This window comes from Aedes aegypti, chromosome 2 (genome assembly GCF_002204515.2).
Source record: "Aedes aegypti strain LVP_AGWG chromosome 2, AaegL5.0 Primary Assembly, whole genome shotgun sequence".
Taxonomy (NCBI): domain Eukaryota; kingdom Metazoa; phylum Arthropoda; class Insecta; order Diptera; family Culicidae; genus Aedes; species Aedes aegypti.
In genome coordinates, this window is record NC_035108.1 from 35,992,243 (window position 1) to 36,013,539 (window position 21,297).

Genomic DNA, 21,297 nt, shown 5'->3' on the forward strand with positions numbered 1-21,297 from the left:
GTCAAGGCTTTTGATGCACACGCTATGATTCTTGGTTCTCCATTCTTGCCATACTGCACGAGAACTGCTCCGAGACCGATCGGGGATGCGTCTACGTACAGTTCGGTTTCATCGTCATGATTGAAGTATCCGAGCATTTTGATGGATTTCAACGCTTCGTTCTTTAGGAATTCAAATTCTTTATCTTCGTTCTGTGTCCAATAAAATGTGCTGGACTTCGCAAGAGTTCTGAGATACTCCGTCTTATCTGCTCTTTTAAAAATGAAACGCTCAGAGAAGTTCAAAAGCCCTAAAAAACTTTTTACTTCCAGAATTGTCTCTGGTGTACGAAACTCTTTTAATGCTCTCAACTTATCATCTTCAACGCTGATACCGTCGCGAGAAAATCGGTACCCAATGAATTTCACCGACTCTTTTCCAAATTGACTCTTTTTGTCGTTTATCACAACGTTATGTTCACGCAATCGACAGAGCACCTTTTCTAAATTCTCGTTGTGCTCTTCCAGCGTACTTCCATGAACAAGTACATCATCCAGGTAGTTGATAACGCCTGGGCAATCAGCCAACACTATGGTTTGCATTATCTCCAGAAATATATCCGGGGCATTACTCAACCCAAATGGCAATCTCTTAAACCGGTACGTGGCATCACCGGCGAAAAAATTTGTGAGGTGTCTTGAATTTTCGTTAAGCTCAACATGAAAGAACGCACTTGACAGGTCAATCGTTGAAAAATATGATGCTCCATGAAGTTTGGAAACAATTGATTCCAAAGTGGGCATTTTGAATGGAGTTCGTATTATACACTTATTTGGTCCTCGGAGATCTACGACTAGCCTTATATCATCTTTTCCTTTTGGTACTACGAGGAGTGACGAACAGAATGAGACATCCATTTCACTCGTAACTCGCTCTATTATTCCGGATTCTAACAACTCCCCTAATCTTCGCTGGGATTCCTCTCTAAAGGCTGGTGGAATATTTGTAAAAACGTTACGTGATGGTGGCATTGTTTTGTCAAAGGCTAGCGATACTGGGGGAACATTGAATTTGGGAAACTCGCCTACAACAGACAGTGTCAATATCTCGCAGGGAAACAGCTTGTATGCATCCTGAGCAGCATGATCGAGCACTGGAATATCGAGTCCTAGCTGTAGTACACTGTATCGCAACGCAGTGTTTCTTCCCAACAACGATCTAGCATTTGGAATTACGTAGAATTTTTCCAGATATCGGGGGCGATCTTCAGATATGAATAATTCGGCAACGAATGAAGCAGTTACTAAAATTTCTCCGGGCGACGCGTATGCTTTCAAGGGTTTGTCAGCTCCCATTTTTAGGTCAAACAAGGCTTCATTAGATCTTTTGTCATTGATCAACAGATCAAACACGTGATCACTAACCGTGTTGACTTCTGCTCCAGAATCAATCAAAAAATCTACAGGATGACCCGCAACCACACCAACAATATTTTCAGACTTGCCGGAGTTGATGAAACAATCTGAAGAGTAAACTGTTTCATCCTCTTTGACATTTACTCGATCAAGATCATAACATTTTTTCTCCACAAAAGAACTGTTTACCGCTGTCTCAGTGTAACTTATCTCATTGCCATCAGTTTTTTTCTGAAAACCAAACAAGGGGTCGAGTGATTTACTTTTTCAATAAAACGGTAAAGGATTGTGTCGAATTCAAATGTTTATTTGAGAATGCTGTCACAATACTGTTTCAAGAAACAAACGGAATTGTTCACAAAACTACTGAACACTTACTGTATCTTTCTCCTCGTCGGTTACTTCTTGATCCGTGGTAATCATCGCCACCTTCCTTAGCTTTGACGGAGAAGGTAGTTCCTTTTCATCAAACATTATTCGTTTTTTTGTAGAAACCTGTGGCAACTGACGACAGGCACGCTCAATGTGTCCTAAACGCTGGCAGTTGCGACATACTTTGTTGATAGCATGACATTCTTGAGGCCCGTGGAAGCTCCCAGTACATCTCCAACATGGTTTTCGCCCAGAGCTGGAAATCCGGTTCATACCACGCTGTGCTCCGCCTCTTCCACGATAGCTTCCTGTCATTCTGAACTGATTGTACGCCGCCGTGTGGGAGCTTCTGAGAGGCTTCGATACGAATTGCGGATGTTGCCGGAGTTGAGGGACCGAAGGATGATCATAACGTACAGCTGCAATTTCCTGATTATCGCGTTTAATCTCTCTATGATTGCGAATGAAATTCTCTTCGTGGAGTTTTTCAATTTCAATCCCACGAATTTTATCGAAAAAATCAGAAAGAGTGCCGCCTTTTCTCATAACTTTTCGTCCAGCTTCACGCACCTTAATGTTGAGCGCCTGCGCTTGTACAACAGCTGCGACGTTTTCCATCAACTGATCTGTTGCGTAATCACATAGTTTTGCAACAGCAGCTACTCTTTTAACGTAGTTCAGGTCTGATTCTTCTTTATTCTGGGCCATCGATCGTAATTTTTGACGCTGCAGCAGGACGTAGTCACGAGAATTGAAATGTTTCTTCAATCGACTCATTACATTTGAATATGGATACACCGTAACGTCCGGATCATCTATCTGTGAACTAGTATTATCTAGCACTTCCATTAACTTCGACCCCGCTTTTATTTTGAATATGCTCATTTTTGAAAATTCGTCGACGACTCCCGCAAACTCCATGGAGGCGTCAAGAAGTTCTCGCCACCGCTCGAAAGACTTTCTATCAATCTCGTCTTCGCCTTCAATAGGTCTGCATTCAGTGATATTCAGGGAAGCAAAAGATATTGAATTGAGAATGGAAACATCGTTTGCGTTACGGGTAGTTTCCTGTCTAGACTCCCGCATCGTAGAGTTTCGACCCATAAAACCTTCAGAGAAATTGTCCCCAACGTTGGGTTCCTCGATCCATTCGAAACAATTAGGTTGTCTGTTACGTGTATTAAGCTGCGCTTCCAGTAAAGCATTACGTTTCTTTTCTTTCTCTAACGCCCTTGCTAATTCGCTGATCACACTCCGGTTCATTTTTCTAAAAAAATACAAACAATTGCGTTTTTTTAGATTTTGTTTTCAATTAAATAATTAAAGTAAACTACATAAGACCTTCTCGCTTCGTTTTATTTTAGTTATATAATATAATAATTTTTCAATCGTTATTTGTGTTTCTTGAAAAATCTGTTTAACTTTTAATATTTATATTTAATAAATATTTTAGATTTATTTTTTTTTTTCGTTATAACAACTTTGTTTTATTAACCTTTATAGACACGCCATTTTATTAGACATACTTTCAAAATATATGGTTATTAATTTACCCTCTCAAGGTACTAACTTATTAAATTTATCCTGTCAGAGATGTTTTTCCATATTATTCTCTCGGGAAACACTCTTTACTCTAGCTTACCCTCTCAAAGCACTAGTTTTTCGAGTGATTAATTTTTGTATAAACCACCCTTTTATAGAAAGCTCACTCACTCACTCACTTACCCTCTAGGTGTTTTTTTATTGTTTGCTTACCCTCTCAGGGGACTTTTTATTATATTTTTTTGTTTCTTACACCCTCAGGGGACTTTTTTTTAAATTTATTTTTGCTTTTTTTTTCTTAGTGAACTTTCTATTATATTTTTTTTGTTTACCCTCTCAGGGGACTTTTGTAATTATTTATTTATTTATTTTTGCTTACCCTCTCAGGGGACTTTTTAAGATTACCCTCTCAGGGGACTTTTTTAGATTACCCTCTCAGGGGACTCTCTGTTTTTTTTTTTGCCTGCCCTCTCAGGGGATTTTTTATTTTTGCTTATCCTCACAGGGGACTTTTTTTGTTTACCCTCTCAGGGGACTTTTTAAGATTACCCTCTCAGGGGACTCTCTGTTTTTTACCTACCCTCTCAGGGGACTTTTTATTTTCATTTTTTTTTTGTTTACCCTCACAGGGGACTTTTTTTATGCTACCCTCTCAGGGGACTTTTTTTTTTTTGCTTGTCCTCTCAGGCTACTTTTAAGATTACACTCACAGGGAACTCTCTGTTTTTTTTTGCATACCCTCTCAGGGGACTTTTTATTATTTTTTTTTTTGTTTACCCTCACAGGGGACTATTCTTTGCTTACCCTCTCAGGGGACTTTTTAAGATTACCCTCTCAGGGGACTTTTTTAGATTACCCTCTCAGGGGATTTTTTTTTTTTTGCCTGCCCTCTCCGGGGATTTTTTTATTTTTGCTTACCCTCACAGGGGACTTTTTTTTTTTGTTTACCCTCTCAGGGGACTTTTTAAGATTACCCTCTCAGGGGACTCTCTGTTTTTTTGCCTGTCCTCTCAGGGGATTTTTTATTTTTGGTTACCCTCACAGGGGACTTTTTTTGTTTACCCTCTCAGGGGACTTTTTAAGATTACCCTCTCAGGGGACTCTCTGTTTTTTTGCCTACCCTCTCAGGGGACTTTTTATTTTATTAATTTTTTTTTTGTTGACTTTTTTTTTTGTTCTCTCAGGCTACTTTTAAGATTACACTCACAGGGAACTCTCTGTTTTTTTTTTTTTTTTGCATACCCTCTCAGGGGACTTTTAATTTTTATTTTTTTTTTGTTTACCCTCACAGGGGACTTTTTTTGCTTACCCTCTCAGGGGACTTTTTTAGATTACCCTCTCAGGGGATTCTCTGTTTTATTGCCTGCCCTCTCAGGGGATTTTTTATTTTTGCTTACCCTCACAGGGGACTTTTTTTTATTTACCCTATCAGGGGCTTTTTAAGATTACCCTCTCAGGGGACTCTCTGTTTTTTTGCATATCCGCTCAGGGGACTTTTTATTTTTATTTTTTTATTTTTTTTTTTACTTACCCTCTCAGGGGACTCTGTTTTTTTTTTGCCTACTCTCTCAGGGGACTTTGTATTATTATTATTATATTTTTTTTTTTTTTTTGCTCTTCCAGAGGACTTTTTATGTTTAGTTTGTTTACCCTCACAGGGGACTTTTATGTTATTTTTATTTGTTTTTTACTGACCCTCTCAGGGGACCTGTTTTATTTTTTATTTTTATTCTGTCAGGGGACTTTTTTTTTTTTAGTTTGCTTACCTTCACAGGGGACTTTGGTTTTGTTTTTGCTTACCCTCTCAGAGACTTTTTAATTATTATTATTTTTAATTTCCCTTACAGGGGACTGTTTTTTTTTTTTGCTTACCCTCTCAGGGGACTTTGGTTTTTTTGTTTTTGCTTACCCTCTCAGGGGACTTTTTAATTATTATTAGTTTTAATTACCCTCTAAGGGGACTGTTTTTTTTTACCCTCTCAGGGAACTTTTTAGCTTACTTTCTCCTCACTTTACGGACGACTCACTTTGTATTAGCTACCCTCTCCCTTATTATTCATTCTAGTTTACTCTCTCAAGGGAATCTATCTAGGAATCTCATATTTTTACCTGAGACATACCTCGTTCTAGCTAACGGTCACGAGATCAATCTTGTCTACTTCGTATGAAAAATAGGCTGATATTTAGAAATCTATTTTGGAAATATTGCCGATATGATTGTTTAGGGGAATCCGTTACGTATTCTGATTTTACGCTAAAAATTTAGCCAGAACCCATAGTTTCAACTTTTTCTTTCACCTGGTAACTATTTTTAAAACACGTTTGAAATTAGTTTGGAAATCACTTTTGAATAATCCCTCGGCAAATTAAACTACGACACGAGCTGTCATTATGTAAATTGAAATGTCATTGAGTTATCGAAATCTATATTTCTTATTTATAATACATAGAATAATGTACTCTTTCGATCAAGCTACAAAAAAACTAACTTTTTCATCGTTATGCAACCAAATTCAGATAATGAACATCTTGAGTTTTATTTTTATGTTTTTTTAATCAGATTGATCCCTATTGCTATGATCAAGGTTTATATATACATGTATTGCTAGTGAGCTTTGTAACCATTTGTAACCGTTTCCTATTACCGTGATCACATTTGTTGGGATATTATTCATTCAAATTCATTGCAATGTTCTCAATAAGCTTTCAATTATTCTCTATTTAATTTTTATTTTAAAGCATTCGTTTATTTCCAGTTTTATATTTTTTACCACAAAAAAAAAAACAAAATTACCTTATTGTACACAAGAGACACATATTCTCATCGTTATTCTTTGTCACAAATACCACTCACATTAAGAAAACACTTATTTTTCACTATGCACCTGAACATTGCGTTTCTTTTGAAAATGTTCTATCCTGCCTGAACATGGAAAGGTTTCTTGAATATTTCAATAAATAACACCACGTAAAACACTAAACTTTTTCACCATGAACAAACAGCTGTAAAAACATTTTTGAGCTGCTCCAAATCCGAAATGATGCCATAATGAATGAACAGCCAAGATTAAGGGGACACGGGAGACCGTGTTGTTTTCCCTATCTTTCGTCTCACTCTAACAATAATCATCAAAACTTTGTGGAAGCAAATCTCGAGTTTTACTGAATCGATGAAGCTGAAAATTTATCGGGTCGTGCACTACATATATAGAATCATAGTGATACATTTTTGCATCGATATATGGAGTGGTTCTTGGGATTTGCTTCTTGAAATGGATAGGGTGATTATGATGACGTCCCGTGCGGCCTTAATTACTCACAAATATTAGCATTTTCATTCAAACACTCATTGAACAGTCCTAATGTGTACGATGGATAAAAATAAATAACTGTAAATTCATCAATGACGATTATAATGATGACAGTTTACTACAACCCAAAATTGACACAACGTTCGGCCTCGTATTAGGGTACGTATGTATTAGTGTTTCTTTCTTGCGAGGCTTCTCGACGCATGACACAACCATTCAACCAGTGAAAAAGAAAGACAAAACAACATTCATTTTTCAAAACAGTCGGATTTTTACCGCTTTTCAATTAGTTTGCTATCCAAAGAATGACAAAGCACACTCGGTTTTAAATCGCAACTTTACGCTGAATTTGATGGTGGCACCCGTTTTTGTGAAAATAGATTGATCAGTGCCGTCGATTCCGACGGATATTTGCTGGAATGTGAGTTTTGTGAACCGAAGCATACGATTTGGATTTGATCAATCATATTTAAAATTGTGAATGAAAACTCTTTGATATTAGCCAATGACTGTTTATTATATCCCCATTTTGGTGAAAGAAGCCAAGCCGTGGATAAATAAATAATAAATAATGATGCGAACAACATCGTGTTAGTGTTAACTATTGAGAACTTGCTCAGTGTGAGTGTGACAAACAAAATAGCAACATTCTCACACAAAACGGTACTACCGCAGTAAACTGAGTAAATAACCGTTATTTCCTTCTATCACCATGTTACCTCTTTTGCCGTTCATTCACTCTACTGTGTCTGCATTTATTGAACATGGTAAGAATGCTTCTCCAGGTTAGTAATCATTTTAATTAAAATCATTCATAGGTAAAATGAGAAGAATCCACTGCGTGGAAGAAGTTCCATGACGGTCCGCACTGTATCAAAACTGAGTAGAGCAAATGACGTAGCTAACGGTTGCTATGCAACCGATGACGGCTCTTAATGGTGGTTGTGGGTGAAGAAAAATGATAGAAATTTTCATTTTTTTCTCTCATACTGCCGGAGTAAAAATGTTTGATATTCCATTGAGCAGTGAGTGATAAATAATTATGATTTTTAATTGAAACAACACAATAACTCACTTTTTCTGGGTAATTTCCTCACATTCCTTCGAGAACCATCTATTTCAGCACTCATAATAAATTCTTAAAACGGCTTTCCAGAAAAGCGGCGTTTTTCACTTTCAAGCGAATTGAAGCGAGAATTAACAAATTACTTTTCTAATCCTACATCACTGTAGACAAATTACTTACGGTTTCGCTCGACCTTTTGGAGCGGCTGCGCCAATGTAGTGACCGGCCATTTCTTTCCACAAAACTCACAACACACGGATTATACTAAAACACGTTTTAATCCTTCAAACCAAACCAACAAACTGAGTCTGAACTGAAATTTTCTTAACAGCCTACTTCGATTCAAAAGCCCTTTACTTCGCCTTCCGCTCATTCAAATCTGTTCTATGTTTCTATCTTTTTCTATTATATTTCCCTTTGCCCTTCTCATAATCCCTAGCAAGGATATTGTGGATAAATCTCGCATAACTTCTGATCTCGCCCTAAATGCCATTCGGAACCATGTGTGTAGCTCGTTCTGTCTATGAATTTGAATGCAGTTACACATTGTTCAACAACGCAATTGTGAAGAAAAGATCATTATCTACCTGCCAGTGGTATTGTTTTGGATGTTTGTTCATTCATTTTCTCAGAAACAACGAGCTACTCACTTTATTCCCAATGACTTTTAGGGCGTTATCCCAGATTATGCGAGAAATATTGATGCTGCGTGAGCTAGATTTGTGTCATTGACTAATTCTATGATTCATCTTCACTTTAAACTATTGATTCATCTTAAAAAATGTGAGTAAAGGCAACTTCGATGTACTCGCAATCTTATTATCAAAATTAAATGACAGCATTTGCAAAAATAAATTCAAAAACGATGTTCTGAATTAAGAAACACAACGCAAAATGCAACACGGCGAATAAATAGTATAAGTTTATTAAATATTGATGTCGATTTCGTGATTTTATACGGCTTCAGCGTTGAGCCGATTTAATAAAAATAGATCTATCAGCCTTAAGAGTTTTAGACATAACGTTTCGCTGAATGTGGGCTTTCCTTAGCCGAGTTAGATTCCGCGGCTACAAAGCACAACCATGCCGAAGGTGGTTGGGTACGATTCCCGGTCGGCCTGGATCTTTTCGTTATGGAAATTTCCTTCACTTCCCTGTGCATAGAGTATCGTACCTGTCACACGATATAGCGAGTGCGAAAATGGCATCTTTGGCAAAGAATGTTCTCAGTTAATTACTGGGAAACTGCTCATAAGAACACTAAACTGAGAACCCGGCTCTGTCCCAGTGAGGGCGTAATGCCAAGAAGAAGAGCATTTCACTGAATGTGTGTGGAATGAATAATAAAAGTGAAACCCCAATAAACACCAACTGGTCACATTCTGCTATCTTCGTCGTGCCCAAGTCTACTAGCTCGCGCTTTCAGAGACTGATTGTTTGCACAGTAATAACAACATTGACTTTGCTTTCGATAAACACAATCTGATTGAAGCCCGTGCATTGCTTTAACACTTTTCCAATGGCCTACGAGGATAGGGCATGCCCGGCAGCCAAGATCGAACGCAGACGTGAGTCAACATACGGCGTCATTGAGAAAGACGCACGACGACCACAATATTGCAATGGCCCATTTTCATATGAAAAAAAAACAATCAATAAGAATCTTAAGTAACATTCCTCTAATTTGTTCATTTGGGTCCCAAAAAGCTACTGTAAAAGTTTTAGTGATATTCATCAACACAAGCCACCCTTAGAATTTCATCGATCACAACGTTCAAAAATATAGCTGGAACATTTTCCTATATTTGGTCGATTTTCTCTATTCAACCTTATAGCTTGTTTAACCTCTTTTAAGCATATGCATAAGCATAGATGACCGTACAATTCGTAGTTGCTACTCCGTGATTGACCAGACCAATCGAAGTTGCACCGAGATTTGATGAATGGGGCTTGGGATTAGCCTACCATTCTTTAATGTGCGCAAATCGAAAGCTCAAATTTTATAAGTCAATAACGGCGCCGGCCACGTCTTTACGGTCATCGGGGAAGGAAAGGAATGTTAGTTCGACAACCGTTGTTACTAGAGACCGAGATCACCTCTGCATCTCCACAGTTGTCATGGAAAGGATATCGGATTAGTGGGATAAGGTAAAGATCTGGGAGTCACCAATGTTTGGAGATGCGATCCATGATATAATCAAGCCCAATCGTATTTGCAATATTATTCGATAATCGCATTATACGCCGAAGAAGTGTTCATCACTCGCCCCCACAAGAACAAGCGGCACGATCAATAGATCAAACACTACTGACGCTCGCGGCACTTTTTCACTATAACGCGACCGACACGCGACATTTTTGATCCTGCCCTCATCGCCCACCCCCGCAGGAGCAAGCAACAAGGTCGAGATCAAACACTACTCGCTTGTTTAGCCTTTTTTAAATGTTGAAGAATTTTTTTAAACCTTTTACAGTAGCTTCTGGGGATCCTAATTAACCCGTATAAGCCTGAGTGAAAAAAAAAAAAAAACTATAGCTCTTACCGCTCAGCGAGTACTGAACGGTTTTCAATTATTGTTTGTCAGTATACTGGTATACTGGTCGGACTCGATAAACCGAAGTAGGTATCATTTTTTTCACTCCGGATAATCGAATCACCAAAAGAAAAATTCAAATCTGCTGTAAAAGAACTTAAATATTATAAGTAGATGAAAAACCAAATTTAGTACTATACCATTTAGGGGACGGACCTGGTGTAGTGGTTAGAACACACGCCTCTCACGCCGAGGACCTGGGATCGAATCCCATCCCCGAGATAGTCACTAAAAATTTCAGTGACGACTTCCTTCGGAAGGGAAGTAAAGCCGTTGGTCCCGAGATGAACTAGCCCAGGGCTAAAAATCTCGTTAATAAAGATAGAAAAAAAAACTATACCATTTAGTTCCACTATAGTTTGTATCTTTTGACAGATACGCGTATTTCGACCTCAACTGTGAGGCCGTCTTCAGTGTCGTGTACTAGACTCGATTTAGTCAACTTAGTCCACTAAACAGCTCGAACATTTATTATTAAATATTATCTTTTTTCGTTGTTTTATTTAAATGATGCAGTCACGTAGATTTCTAGGAACATTAGGGGTTTTAAGAAGAAAAAAACAAATTTTGACTAGCTTACAAAAAAAAACCTTTTTCAAACCCTGGTGGTAACAGTCTTATCTTGTGTAGACTTTGGGAAGTGCCCAATTTTGTCCTTTTTCACTCTTTCTCATACGTAATCATATCAATTAGGAATATTTAGACTCATAATCTGATGAGCATGTTGTACGAAACTTTTCAGGTCAGGAATTTAAAAATACAGTGGATTTATTATATCACATCCAAAGTTTCGACCCTCGGTTGGAGCCTTCTTCATGGAAGTGATGGGAGTACCGTTATTAGTCTATTGCTAATCGCCAGGCTGTGAATTGTCGGATTAAGAGGGGTTTTGCTTGTATTGGCTATTTGTGGGTGCGTGTTGAGGGTGTAATAACTGTCACTATTTTTTTTCTACTATACCAAACACCAACATGGCGTCCAGATACTGTAAACTAACCCAAAATGTATTTCAAATCCGTATCCCAAAATACACAAGAAAATCAAGGAAATAACTTCAGTACGGAGCTGTCACATCTCTATTCGAATTTTTAAGCTTTAATTTTTGCTCAAAATTTTGTATAAATCTTTATAATTTTGGCAGAAATCGGTACAGTCAAACCTCCATGAGTCGATATCTGAAGGAACCATCGACTCATGGAATTATCGAGTAATGGAACAAGAATGACTTGAAAAGCTGTTTGAGGGGACCATAGCAGTAACCATGAAATTTTTATTTAAGTGTAGTTCCATTAGTCGATATCGAGTCATGGAACATCGACTCATGGAGGTTGCACTGTATATAGATTCTGTATACCTGATTTTTTTAATATGTGTTTATTCAGATTCTTGATCACAACATGTTTGAGAAAATCTGTGAAATATATGTGGCAACCCTGGATGGAAATTTCTTCTTGGTTAATGAAAATTGTATCTATCATTCAGAAAATACTGTCACCTATATTTTTATTTATTTTTTCTATGTGTATTAACCAGATTTTTAACCCTAGTTTAGTTCATCTCGGAACCAACGACTTTACTTCCGAAGGAAGTCGTCACTATAACTTTAAAGACATAAGTAACTAAGGACTGTTCATTTTATAAAGTGGACACCTTGTTTATGCTATATCTTTTTTATTTATTGATGAAATCGTAAACGGTTTTCTGTGTATCGTTCAACTATTATTGTACAATGTTATGAAAATACAGGAACTTACAAAATGCTTTCGGTTGAAGAACTAAATAGTTTTTGCAAAAACTCCTAAGAAAAACTGTTCGTCAAGTTTAAGCATTATTTTTCGCATGAAAAAAATCCTAAATTTAATGAACAAATTGTATGTTGGTATCCTTTACTATTCAACTTAAGGTAGAGCTTTTAAAAACATCAATAATATTCCATCAGTTCCTGACGCTAAGTCACTTTAGTGATCTATTCCTCATGGTCAAATTTGCTGATACACCATCTTTTTACTACCAGCAAAAAAGTAAAGTAATAAGCGTGTTCAAAACTGGTTTAGATTACTAAAGAAACTATATATGTATAAAAAAAGCAAAATCTTGAGTTTTAACCGCATTCTTGGGTACCAAATTTACTCTTTATGGTCGTTTTATTGAAAAATCCCATACTTTTAAAATTATATACGCATGTTTATCGATCTAGAGCAAACTGTAAGCGTTTTTCTCAAAATATTTTGATAGGTAGTCTCAGAATAACACATTCTGAAAATAATACATGCAAAATAAATTTGATTTAATTCAAGCAGTGTTCCCAATCTTGATGATTGTCATTGTGCTTTGAGTGGTCTTCTGAAAATAAATTATTTGTTTTTCTATTGTGCTTAAAATATGACGTGGGGACTAAATCAGCAACTCTTTGAAGCCGTAAGTTATTTTTATTATAAATACTATATTATTACTTCCGTCTGGACGTACTTTAAACCTTAAAATTCTACTCATATCAGTTCCATTTAAATTTAAGATATTTTTCTTAAAAAAAAAATGATTTTATGATATCTGCAAAATTGCTTCTCCAAAAATAACTTGATATTTTTTAGCAAGCTTCTAATTGATGATGCTTTCTAAGCACAACCATTTTTTGAAAATAAAAAATATAAATGGTCGAATTTTCCTGCCGATTTTTAATAATCCTTGATTTTGATAACCTCCAAAAATCGACCGTTCTAAACGTTGTGCCTTATTAGTGTGAAATCATATTATTTTGGTAACTTTTTTATTACCACAGCATTGTACAATATTAGTCGAACGATGTACTGAAAACCGATTTCGATTTAATTGATAAATTAAAAAGATATTGCATGTCCAAAGTGTCCACTTTATAAAATGAACAGTCCTTATCTCGGGAATGGGATTCGATCCTGGGTCCTCGGCGTGAATGGCGTGTGTTCTAACCACTACAACAGGTCTGTTCTCATTTCTAAATTATTCGAAACTACTACTATTTGTTTTTTCATGGACTTTGGCACGTTTTGAAACAGGATTTTTATAGCCTGTATGACCAATCAAGTGAAAATTATAGTTTGTGCTTAAAAGCAAGAATATGTAGTTGTCAAAACAGTAATAATTTTACTTATTTTGAAAGTACAAACTAGAAAAAAGCTTTTCAACACTTCAGAAAAAAAATTTCAACAAATCTGGGAAAAACTGTTTATCATGCTTATCAGATATTTTACAGTCGGAAAACACTTAACTCCCCATAGTGTTTTGAGTCAACTTGAGAAATTGCGATTTCAAAGTAAAAAGTCATAATTTTCTATAAAAAAAATCTTGGATTTTGCGTATTGGGAAAGTGTACCAGTTATGGCTATAGTGGTTCCCTATTTGGCCATATGTGTTTTCTCGAAAACTTTCACATTTTGAATATTTTTGAATGTTTCAACATCAAGATATATTTGATACCAGACTACTTACAGAATGATCAACAATTTGAAGATAATCAAATTATCTCGTATGGCGATTTAGGGAACCACTATGTGCATAACTGGTACACCTACCCTTATTATAGGGTGATGAGCGGTTATGAGAGCGTGAAATAAATTGCAAGCTCTTGTAATTATGAAAATTTATTTGAATGTTTTAAATTAGGTACAGTGAAACCTTCGTGATTGGATAATCCATGACTCGACATCGCCTCATGGAACCAAACTAAAATCCAAATTTCATGGTTACTACGCATGGTTAAGTCATGGTTATCAGCTTTCCGAAGTATTTCGGTTCCATTACTCGAAACATCCATGAGTCGATTGTTCCTTCAGATAGAAGCGGTCTTCGACAAAGTTGTAACTGAAAATTGAAGAACGATGTTCAGTAAGCAGAATTTAATTTCAATTAAATTTTGGGTGATAAATTGTGAACATAAGTTTAAGTATAATATTATTTAGATGTTGGAACCTATTATCGTGGAGAAAAATGATTTAAAATAATGTTTTTATGTGGATATAGAGTGTCCGGATTAGTGAACCAAGGCTGTGATATCCGGACGTAATGCATCAGGCTTTGGTTTTCCATGACTAAATTGCTATTTGTTGAGCAAAATATTGAAAAAAACAACTATAATAAATATTAGAAAAAGTGTGTGCTGGCACTTGGATATGGATAATTCCAGAAAAATACTGTATGGACAATGATTGTAGCAGATAAGCTGAGCCAACCCGCAACCGAAAAATGTAAGTAATCAAATAACGAGATCTTCCTCACAATTTATGCTTTAATGCAAAGTTAATAGCTCTTATGTATCAATATGTTAAATAAGTGAGGCTTTTGCTACATAAGAATGAATTTTGCCTTATTCGTTTGTATATTCGTAAACATTCGTAAGTTTTCCAAGACCCACACCAATAAATCCCATTATTACAAAATTTCCTGTAACTTCGTTCACACCATATAACTTGTAATAGACCCCAATAATTGTTTGCCTAAAATCATAAATAAATCATTTTAAATTATAAGAAAATGTCTAAAGCTGTATATTCGTCAACATTCGTAAGTTTCCCAAGACCCACACCAATAAATCCCATTATTACAAAATTTCATGGAACTTCGTTCACACCAAATAACTTGTAATAGACCCCAATAATTGTTTGCCTAAAATCATAAATTTTAAATTATAAGAAAATGGTAAATGTAAATATCAAAAGTTGAATGCAAAAATAGTTTAGCTGCAAAACAAATCAAGTGAAAATTAATGACAGTTCAGTAAACAAAATTCAATTAGTGCCTACTTAACTATAAATTCTGTAGTCAACAACTGTCAAAATTGAATCAGCCCTTGTTGATTTATAGCGAGCGTAAAAAGCTGGATTGAATGTTTTTATGATTGTTTATCATGCCTGTTAAATAAACACCTATTGGTTAATCGTCGAGATAAATGAGTATTATCATCGCCTTCTCTTTGGGACTCTCGTTCGCTGCTTTTATCTATCAAGCTTGCGAAACATTGCAGATCATGGACCGATGCAGATCTGATGTCTTTCTTTGCTTGCTTTGATCTTGCTTCGAAATCAAATGAGAACGGATTCTACAATACCTGCCCATGGAGGTTTCATTGCATTTATCAAAACATGATTGTTGAGCGAAGAAAGATGTTGATACAAAAATCCATATTGGACAGCTATAAAAAAGATATAAATTGAAGAATATAAGCATTGGTTTTGTCAAATTTGCAATCACGGGTTAAGGGCCGAGAGGTGATCCTTTTGGCATTAAAATTGGGGTTTTTCACGTTTCAAGTTAATGAACAATTGAACAAAACAGTTTCAAACGGTAATTGTCAAGTGGGAATTGGGGACTGTTTATAATGTGAATACTTCGAAAAGGCTTCTGGTTGAAGAACTGAATGGTTTTTTTTTTAATTAAACATCATTGTTCGCATATGAAAATCTTTATTTTTGTGTAAAGTAAAAAAGCGTGTTCAAAGTTGGATAAGATTACTAAACAAAATATATTTGTGTGATAGATCACAAAATCGTGAGTTTTTACCGCATTTTAAAGTTTAAGTTTTACTCTTTATGTTCGTTTTATTAAAAAATTTCATACTTTTAAAAGCATATGCGCATATTTACCGATCTACAGTAAGTTTTGGACATTTTTCTTTAACTATTTTTTCTCTAAATCGATCGGCACTCTCATATTAATATATTATGAAAATAATGCATAGAAAAATAATTCAATTTTATTACAGCAGTGTTGCTTATTTCAATTATTTTAATTGTGACCTGAGATTGTCCTCTTCTGAAAATAAAAAAAGCAGCACTATAAAGGCGCAGGTTATTTTTTTATTTTAAGACTATATTGGTACTACCGTCATGACGCACTTCAAAGCTATTTTTTTTTTCATTTTAATACCCTTGATATTTGAAATATTTTTCACTTAAAAAATCGGCTTAAATTGTAATTATAATTTACATATCAACAAACATTGGATTGAAAAATAGTTCATTTGAAAAAGAAACATTTGAAATTTTTTTCATTCTAATTTGTATTTCCGTTTAAAACGCATACAATCATCTTATAATGAGATAGTCCTAATCATGGCGTAATAACATATGATTGAACGTAATATTATGTAGCAACGCTAGTAATAACAACGCTCATGTTTTATAGCATGTCGTTGCAAAACATGGTGTTTTTGGCAATTGTCCCCTATTCAAAGTGACAAAAAATAACAAAGAAACACAATTTTGCAAAATTTTAATACGGAGTTTTAATAAAATATAGTTATGAGGGTGAATTACATGTAATAAGATAAATGATAAGTGTATAAGAATATGGGCGTGCCTTCTTTTATTCGGTAAGTACTTCTGCAGCAAGACTCTACAATCTAAAGTTTAGGTTGATTGATTTCGATGACTGATTTGCAGACCCCCGTAATTAGAAGCACTTCTTCCGTATAACTGTGCTATCGTTCTATATTCCATGGTATGTAGGGGGATTCGAGGCACAATGTACACTGGGCGAAACGCGCAACGCCTAGTTCTGTGAGAATATGAATATGAATATAGTCCATTAACTTAATGGCATTAAGCACGGCTTGCTCATAAGGGGAGGAAGTTTTATGAATCTGTGACAAATAATATACTCCATAGGGTAAATGATCCATTAGTTGTGGGTGTTCCCATAGTTGCGGTAGTACCTTTTATACTGAATTCATCTAATTATCCACAGAACCGACATTGCCAATCGACGTATTGAATATTTGATACGCAAGAAATTTTTATGTTTTTTTCACGTTTAAACATATTTTTATCAGATTTTTCAATTTTGTCTTAATAGTTAAAATTTTAAGCTTTCATTCCATACAAAAAGATTGGAAATCGGTTAAGCTGTTCAAAAGTTATATTTTTTTTTAAACATTACAAATCTAATGCGCTGAGACCTACAGTGTGTGCCGATAAAAAATGACTGATTTTTTATTTTCAAAAAAATATATCTCAAAAAATAAAAAACATACATCGCTGAAAATTTGACAGTATACGTAAAATTTTCTGAACTTTCAAGAAAAAATGAGAACAGCGATAGCCTCTTTGGTCCCGAGGCCTTCAAAACACGAAAAAACGGAAACTATTGAGTTTTTTCATGTAAAAAACACATGTTTTGTGAAATTTTATATTTTTTCTGAAAAGTCAAAATCTTTAGCCTTCATTTCGTCCAAAAAGATTGAAAATCAGTCAAACGGTTCAAAAGTTATATTTTTTTTTAAATAAAAATTTTACAAAATCGCGATTTTTCTGGTCACCCTATTTCGGAAATGGTCACCCTAATCAAAAAATCCAAAAATACGTGTATCCTTATTTCGGATAAAGAACAAAATAGCAAATTTTCATGGAATTCGGAGACCCACTAGATCGGTTGTTCATGGAATGGCTGCATATTTACCGATCTACAGTAAGTTTTGGACATTTTTCATTAACTATTTTTTCTCTATATCGATCGGCAATCTCATATTAATATATTATGGAATAATGCATAGAAAAATAATTCAATTTTATTACAGCAGTGTTGCTTATTTCAATGATTTTAATTGTGCCTTGAGATTGTCCTCTTCTGAAAATAAAAGAAGCAACACAATGAAGGCGCAGGTTATTTTTTATTTTAAGACTTTATTGGTACAACCGTCATGACGCTCTTTAAACCTTTTTTTTTCATATTAATACCCTTGATATTTAAAAAAAAATTCAGTAAATTGTAATTATAATTTACATGTCAACAAACATTGGATTGAAAAATAGTTCATTTGAAAAAGAAACATTTGAAATTTTTTCATTCTAATTTGTATTTCCGTTTAAAACGCATACAATCATCTTATGATGCGATAGTACTAATCATGGCGTAATGACATATGATTGAACGTAATATTTTGTAACAACGCTGGTAATAACAACGCTCATGTTTTAAAGCATGTCGTTGCAAAACATGGCGTTTTTGGCAATTGTACCCTATTCAAAGTGACGAAAAATGACAAAGAAACACAATTTTGCAAAATTTTAATACGGAGTTTTAATAAAATATTGAATAGTTGATACGCAAGATAGTTGAAAACATCGTTCAAATCACTTGAAAATTCAACTAAAACGTTTCTCACTTGAACGAATAGTTGCGGTAAAGTGTTCCTATAATGGAGGATCTCATAATACATCAACGGATACCGCAACTATAGGAACACAAATTAACAATATACCGTAACTAAAGGAACAGTGTACCAATAGTGGAGGTATTATTTTTCACTGACATGCCGTTGGTTACTGCGATGAAATTATTGTTTTAATTAAGTAAATGGGTGTTACTTCCCGTAACAAGAGTAATATGTACATTCATTGCGGTTTTTGATTTTTTATCGATATTAAAAGGACCATCGCATCGAGTTAGGGAGGTGTCGAGTTTTAGAACACAAATCCAGTGCAAATGCGATCCAAAGGACCATCGCAACTTTTAATATAGCTCTGTAACTCGATATCGAGTTAACTTCCTCTGGGGAACCTTGAAGCTACTAAAGAGTGATTGTTAGATCTTGTGATTCTTAAAATGCTTCCGAATGCGTCACCTTCAAGAATCCTGAGGTTCGATACCCATATGGATATGGTTACCGACATGACCGCTTGACCAGGGCACCTACATAGAACCTACTACAGAGTAGTTAGTGCATATAACCATTCATACTTTGTTTTTGGAAGGATCATCTTGAAAATTATTATAAAAATCGATTTGTTTCCGAACATTATATACAATATTGGAAATGCAAGCAAGATTGTCCATACAGGAGATAGGCAAAATTTTGCCCAATTTCAAATGCTTATAACTTTATGGAAAATCGATGAAATTGGATGCATCCGGAAGCGTTCGCTGGAATCTGAGTTAAATTCGTTCTAGTTTCTATGCAAATTATTAACATAAATATAACTACAAACCACTTGGCTGTCGGAAATTCGAAACCATTTCATAATTGTTTTGAGAAGTTTTAGTCTTTTTTGGTATCATTTTACCTAATTCAATCGTTTTGCCTAACCCCTGTACTCAGCCCTGTCGTTTCTAAAAAAATATGTGCTGCTACGGCCCGAAGGGTTTTTTGAAAAAAAAAAAAAGGATAAAAAGGGTAGATGAAAAAACCGAATTAAGTACTATACCCTTTAATTCGACTAGAGTTTGTATCCTTTGACAGATACTCGTATTTTGACCTCAACTGTAAGGCCATCTTCAGTATCGTGTACTAGACTCGACTTACAGTTGTGGTCAAAATACGCGTATCTGTCAAAAAATTACAAACTCTAGTGGAATTAAATGGTAAAGTACTAAATTCGGTTTTTTTCATCTACTTATAAGCATTTTACTAAACAGCTCGAAGATTTATTATCATGATAAAAAGGGGATTATGAGGCAAAATCGAACCCCTCTTGAAGTCTGAACAAGACGAGACTAACATCAACCAATCTCTCGTGATAATTTACATGAAAATCGATTTTTGATAACGGTTTGAACCAGAAAGACACACGATAATTAGTCCGTTTTTTCCCATTCTACTTCGTTAGTGGTAAATTTTGAAGCTTTCAGGCATTGATATGCTGAAGAAGTCTGCGTTCGATTCACGGTCGGTTCAGTATCTTTTCATAATGGAATTTCCTCAATTTCTTGGACATAGAATGTTATAGAAAGTGCTCTTAGAACACTATGCTAAGAAGCAACCTCAGCACAGTGGAGACCCAATACCAAAGATAAAAAAAGCAATGCTTGGAATCGACATAGCATGACATGTTCCTTTTGAATCAGACAAAGTCTAATCGCTCGGAAGTCTCCTGGAATCTACACTTAGCCTTGGAATATTAGGTACAATAATCTGTTCAACGACATCGACATTTATTTCGTGGAAACCCCGTTACCTTCTGTGATCAGCTCCAGTAAGCCGTCGTCGTAAAATGGTTGGCTTTTCCGATTATCCTCTTTCTGGGTTTATCAGTTTTCAGAATGTAATCTGAATTCGTTATCAGCTTCAGTTTCCGGGCAAACCTCTTCCACCACTATGCAAAACGTTCAGTTCCACTTTATCTACACTGTATCCGTTTATCTATCTACTCGAATGGCACACTATCGCGTATCGCGTTTAATTGTTATCACTTTATCATCGCTCAACGGTTGACGCTTTCTCACGAACCAAATCACACTTTTCGCTGTCCACCACACGTCCCAGTACTAATCCACACTACAACAACCGCCCCACGATAGGAATGAATCACTTGTTGCACACCGTCCAGAATTTCCCGTTCCAGTCCTTAGAGGGAGGCGATGTGTTGCGGGAACTACACAACCAAAACACACACCCCTTAAACCGAAAAGCGCTCCAACCGAAGCAATTCGAGACGGCGGAAACCGGCAAACGAGACACTCCTGGTCTGAGACTATGTAGCCAATGCTATGTACGGCGCGTTTTACGCTACTATCACTCGTATTTACTCTCGGACGCTTCACGCTCCAGTCCAGACACTATGTGAGCGTTTCCCCGAATCCGATGGGAAAACCTCTAAATCAGGAAGGTAGGAAAAGCTAAGTTAATTGTTCCTAGGGCGATGGCGTTCCGATAGCGAATGATAGCGGCGGCGTTGATGGCAATCCAATTTATATACAACGACCAAGCGGATGGTTCGGGGAGCGACGAACGGAAACACCACGATGGAGTAACCGATGATCCATGAATTTCCTTCGGCGTCTCTGTCTGCTCATCCGGAGCATCGGAACGGAACCAAGAGAGAGAGAAAAGTGAGAACGGAACAGTTGTCGTGAGAAAAGGATGTGCTTTCTTATCTGTTGTGACAATCAGGATGCGTATCTCTGTGCAGCTTCCGATTGAGCACGCGAGATATGGATTCAGTGGATCGGGCAGTGTTGCGAGATTTAGAAAAGTGTGGTTTTATTATCGTATCAATTTATAACACAGCGTAACAAAAAATACATTTTTGCGTGTCTCGAGAATCAAATTA

General features: G+C 35.8%; 1 protein-coding gene across 1 annotated transcript in view; it reads right to left on the reverse strand.

Annotated features, from left to right (window-relative positions):
- LOC5572893 (GTP-binding protein Rhes) overlaps window positions 1-20,893 on the reverse strand; it is a 55,866-nt gene extending 34,973 nt beyond the window's left edge. Inside the window, exon 1 of the mRNA XM_001654197.2 lies at window positions 20,203-20,893. The gene's annotated coding sequence lies outside the window, so the exon portion shown is untranslated. The remainder of the gene's footprint in view (window positions 1-20,202) is intronic.
- Window positions 20,894-21,297: the final 404 nt, after the last annotated feature.